The sequence below is a fragment of the Parasteatoda tepidariorum genome, chromosome 5, assembly GCF_982258835.1.
Source record: "Parasteatoda tepidariorum strain Cologne lab strain chromosome 5, Ptep-v5.0, whole genome shotgun sequence".
NCBI classification, from domain to species: Eukaryota; Metazoa; Arthropoda; class Arachnida; order Araneae; family Theridiidae; genus Parasteatoda; species Parasteatoda tepidariorum.
Window position 1 is genome coordinate 22,303,821 of NC_141759.1, and position 6,000 is coordinate 22,309,820.

The following is a 6,000-nucleotide window of genomic DNA, read 5'->3' on the forward strand; positions in this document are numbered from 1 at the left end:
TTCACGCACAATTTGAGTTTTTCGCACTGAAATGTGCATAACGTTTTACACTCTGAAACACAACAACCGGGGTTGCATTTGTAAACCGTCATGGAGATTACGGTTCAAACAGTTAGATGTGATAATAATTAATCAGGAATTCATCACATCAAGATACTTTGCATATGTTGGAACATCATAAATCTGATTAAAATCATGTATAAGGTGATTGTTCCAACAAATTATTGTTGGATCAGCAGGAATATACCATCAAAACGATAAAAAAAAAAACAGACAAAATTCCTACTTTGGGGTGATGATGGTTCCAACATTTGATCGGTAAGAGAATATGATGGAAATTTCTGATCACTTGGGTATTAATTAAATATGGGTGAATATTTAAGTATCAAATTGAGTTTTAAAAAATAGACAATTGTCTAAATGACATTATTTAGCCAACTCTCTGAGTTAATGTATGTAATGCTCATATGTGGTTCATGATATACGTGATTTAGACATATTTATTAATCTAGTTAGATAATTTTTGTTTAATTTCATTTAATAGGTAGTGTTAATTTTTAATATGATCACAGGCGAATGAAATGCAGAATTTAACGGTAAAAGATCAAAACAAAGCGTACTAAAGCAAGATGATCATTGCTGTAGTGCAAAAAAGAAGGAAAGATCTGGGGTTGTGGGATTCGTATTCGTGTTAACATGCAACTGATGAGGATAATATGACGAAATGACAGAACATTCCCTAAGAGGCAAAGATTATTGTTTGTTTTTAAATTAATCCTATTCTGCATTAATAAAAAGGCTACAATTTTTTTTAAAGCTAATTTCATTTTTTAGAAAATTGATGACAAATTAAAGTTTTTAAAGAAGGAATACAGATTTTTCCATTATCTACGCGTCTACCTGAAGTATGCTATGTCGTGCTTTTATCTCGTCTTCATAGAAAAATATTCTCAAAGATACTTGTTACGCCTTACTTGAAATAATTATAGTTTTGGTTGCATCTCGGAAAATATTTTTTCATTAATGAAGTTTGTCATTTGTAGTTAAACCAGTTATCGAATATCGAGCGATAATAATTACACATTTTGCTTCAAAATGCTTTTCATCAAATGTGCTTCTTAAAACATGACTTCAAAACCAAAATTCCCAATATTTTTTGAAGAAAATTGAAAAATATAATTTTAGATTTAGTTAAAAAAAAAACGTCGCTTATGGCAGATTCTTTAATAATAAAATATTTTTTTATTTGTTTCATCAGATAAACTGAAGGAACAACATAAAAAGCATTTTAGCGCAAGATCCACGTCTAAAACAGTGTATCGTGTTTATTTTGTTTACAGTCAAGCTTTTGTAACATTTTTATGAGATTAAATCTTTTAAAATCAACGGTTATTGAAATAAATAGCAAAAGTTATTTTTTCGAGAGTAAAATTAATGGGGAAATTTGTCCGTGGTAAATTTTGACTGAAATGAGTTTGCATGCCTTATCAAAGGCAGCTATGTTTTGTTGATCTTTATTTTGTTTCATTGAACTTCTTCAAAATGTGTTTTGCTTAATCTAACATTAAGTCCTCGGAAAGAGCAACAAATGATAATAAATAAATAAATTTAATTATTTTAACTTTATTAACAGCTTTGGTAGATGCCTGTACATGCTGTTTAATATCGATTTACTGATTATTTACTTTTCTATTTTCTACCTCATGAGCTGAACTGGTATTCCGACAGAAAATAAATAAAAACTAGTGGGCTGCGCCCCCTGCTCGCTAACGCTCGACAACCCCCGAAAATTGCTACGCAATCTTATATGGTTTGCTTCGCAAACCAAGATCGCTTCGCTCGCTACTATCTTAGGTACATTCAAATGCACAAAATTTTAAGAATTCAAAACAATCATTCAAATCCATTTAACAACTTTTTTTTAAAAAGAAAAATTACATCTCTTTAGTAAATACTAAGTCATTAAAATAAATTTGAATTCAAATAAAGACTCATTGACTGAGACTCATTTTTCAATAAATAACTAATAACAATAATAAAACAAATAAATTCGTCATATAAATCAAACATCGTCAAAATAAATTCGTAACATATAAATTAGTGAAAAAAAGCGCTTTCGACAAAATACTAAAATAGAGATCTATCGACAAAGACTACTCACTTCTGCCTAGCTTAATAGTATGAGATTGCCGCAGCTGAATTGTTATTTTAGTTTCCGTTTTTAAAAGCGCTATATGTTGATCTACCTCAGCTAGATTTGGCATGTGACATTTTTAGCGGCAATCATTGGTCGATTTTCTAGCGTTGCCATTCGGGGAGTTGTAATGAGGCTTTTTTTTGCCGCCGTGTAAGAGAAATATATATATATAGATTTTAAACTAGAGTGTTTTCCTGAATAATGCTGATGTAACTGTAATGTTGAGATTGAGTTTTGATTCAAAATGGGAATCATTGGAATGTAAGCTGTAAATACAATTATTACATCAATATAAATTAAAAATTCGAGCTGTGGTGAGTCGTTATGAGTCGTGCGGTGATTTATTGGTTGAACACCTAATTTATTTTTTTAATACAGTGCATTTTCTGTGTGTATTTTATTTTTTACTAATTTTCTTTCAATTATACAATACATTAAGTTGCACTATGTACAAAAAAAGAGAGATAGAGAGAAAAAAAAAAAGTAAAAGTTACGGAAACAAAACAGAAATATTTTCTCAAAATAATGGACCCTGGCTTTCCAATTAGTGGGGGGTCCGGAAGCCTCTGAATTATATATTAAATATATACTTACGTACATGTATTTTAGGTAAATACATTAAGTTTATACATAGACACATTTTTACGTATGTCATTGTAAATACGCATAAAATTTATCATTATTTAATCTGTTTCGTATTATACACGCAATATACAATCGTATTTAGTTGTAATCGTACATTTTGATTACTTTTGATCTTGTAGCAAGTAATGGTTATTGCGTGTATCATGATAACTTTCATTCAGATTACTTATAATCACTGTTACAGTAATCAAAACTATGCGTAGTTGTAATCTTACAAGTAATAGGTTATTGTAATTCGTCAGTGTGATCACGATTACAGTTTTAATCAAAAGTATTTTAAGTTGTAATCGTGATTACGAGTGATTAATTACTGTAATTAATTTAATTTTTAAGCTCTGTTTAATATTAGTCCCCTTAATCATTCATTATTGCCAGTTAAAATTCAAATATTATATAAAGTTATTAAAGCACTTCTTTTTATTTTGCGTAATGTATTAAATTTTTAAAGTTGTTCAACAATTATGCTTAAAATTAGTAGTAGTCTAATATTTAAAAGATTTAGTATTTAACTTGTAGATGACAATTTATGCATATTAAAACATAAAACTTCACACAACTTTTTCTTAGCTGCTTTGCGGTTTTTTAAAATCACTGCTTAACGTTGCAAAAGCACAGCTATTATCATAAACACGCATTTTGAGCCATTTTCGTAAACGCACATTTCGAACTAGGTGGTTTTATCCATTAAATGCGCATTCTAATGTCCTTTTTAGAAAAGCTCACCGACAAACCCGTTATCCAAACCATTTATTTTCCGATCATATGAAGAAATCGTCAAAAAACAAGAAAGACTTTTAGAGACTCCTTAATTTTCAAAAAACTTATGATTCCTGATTCCGAACTGCAAAACCCCAAAGGAGATATCTCAAACATTTTATTAAAGCTTAGAAGAGAAATTTTTAATTCAATTTATCATTTATCACAACTAGGTATCATATCTATTACAAAATTAATCAATTCGTTTATCAAATATGTAGACCAAGATTGTAGACAATGGGCTCGAACCTGTATGCAATGCCAAAGACCAAAAATACTAAATCACATCACAACCAAACCAGGAAAATTCCCTCAAAAAGATTTTATTTTATTTTATAACCATCGTTGAACAGCATATTTAAGTTTACGACTACTAATGTTCAACTCCGTAGCTTTGTAATTTTGAACCCAATCCAGAAGACAAGTGAACTCCTGGTCCAAGTATTGGGGAAATTTTGTCTTCCTTTCTGGTGGAATTAACCCGCATTTGAGCATAATTGAATTTCATGCATAATGACACTTTTTTACAAAAAAGACAATTGTAATCGCATTATTGTGATCACTGGTTCCCATTGACCATTATTTTTCCTTCCCCGGATAGACTTTTTAAAACACCACAATACATGAGTTGCAAAAGCTCTTCGTCCAATGAACTCGAATGGTCAATATATTTTTCCTAAGAGGTCTCTACCCTTGCCATCTTGGATTTTTGGTTAAATTTTTAATCTAAACTTTTATTTTTATATATCTTATTTATTTTGTTTATTCTTAACAAACTTTTGATGATTATGTATTATTTGTCAGCACAATATATTTCATAAGAGGTAGAATATTAAAGGCTCGCATCATAAGATTGATAATTTTTAGAACTGCTATAAAATTTTTCTCTAAACTTCATTGCAATAAATAATACGATTTGTTGTTTTCAATAAGTAAATTTAAAACTACAAGTTTGTCAATTTTTAGTTTTCTTAACGCTTAATTTTAATACAGTTTAAGCCAAGCGGTTTGGCTGAAGCTAAAAAAATTCACTTAACATTAATTGCATGCAATCAAATTTGCTTATCGAAAATCTAAAAACAGACAAATGCATATTCCCTATCAAAAGCATTGTGATTGAAGAAATATATTTGGTATAATAGTCATGAAAAATAAATAGAGAATCTTAAATACCTTTATATCTCAGATTGTAGTTGTGTAACAGCCTTGTGTCTAGCAGGATCAGTTTGGTTGTGAAAATAAAACAAAACGGATTGAAAGCATGCTTTCCCTCTCTTTCTCCACCCCTTCAATAGTTGAGTTCGGTTGGGGGGAAAAAAGGGCGAAGATCACATAATTCTTCAGTCTTTGGCGGCGGAGGCGTTGCTCCCCCTCAGCAATAAAAAATTCTCTAGAAGCCCCCTTCAATATTTCAGACAAACAGTCTTCAATCTTCTCAATTCATTAAAGAAAGAAGCAAGAAAATGATACATCTTTTTTTACATTTGTTTGACACAGTGATTCTCAACCACTGTGACGAGGCACTTTTGTGTGCCACCAAATATTAGAAATGATGCAATAAAAATAATAATGTTTTTTTTTTTATTACGAGTAAAGTTTAAATTAAAGAAAAGTGTATATACATAAAATATTGCATATATATATATATATATATATATATATATATATATATATATATATATATATATATATATAATCATTAAGTATATTAAGTATATTAAGAGTGGAAAATTATAAAATGTATATATATATATATATATATATATATATATATATATATATATATATACATTTTATAATTTTTCCACTCTTTAAGCAAGCTAAATATTAACTTTCAAACGAAAATAAAAGTTAATCATTAGAGTAAGCTTTGCAATTAATAGTTACAAAAACAAATTGACAAAGCATAACTAACAAAAAAATAAGCAAGCTAACAATTAATAATCAGCAAAAGAACTAGTTATCAAGAAATCACAAAAAAGTAACAGTTACTAGTCATAGAAAACAAGCTAACAATTAATAACTAGCAAAAAAATAATAATTGTTACTAACAAATAAAAAATTAGTCGAAAGAAATAATTAATCCCTTAATAAACGTGCTTTTGGAGTACATATTGTTTTATTTCACATTCAAAATTATTATCACAAACTATTTAACACAGTGTATACACGTGTAGGTAAGTAAACAACTTTGAAACTAATTTTTTTCATTGTTTGCCGTCAAATTTCGAAATCGTTTAAAATGTGCCGCCCTCAAAAAAAGGTTGAGAATGACTGGTTTAGCAGATTTAAATTTTTTTTCTTTTCTTTTCGTAATGAGCGAAATTTAGAGAATTAGTTTGACTGTGTATTTTAATTTCGTTCCCCTGAAAAAATGGATCATCTGCTCACCCATGTTCTTC

General features: G+C 29.0%; 1 protein-coding gene across 1 annotated transcript in view; it reads right to left on the bottom strand.

Annotated features, from left to right (window-relative positions):
• Window positions 1–4,891, bottom strand: part of LOC107438447 (DNA (cytosine-5)-methyltransferase 3A) — a 44,405-nt gene extending 39,514 nt beyond the window's left edge. The window contains exon 1 of the mRNA XM_087163514.1: window positions 4,772–4,891. The gene's annotated coding sequence lies outside the window, so the exon portion shown is untranslated. The remainder of the gene's footprint in view (window positions 1–4,771) is intronic.
• Window positions 4,892–6,000: the final 1,109 nt, after the last annotated feature.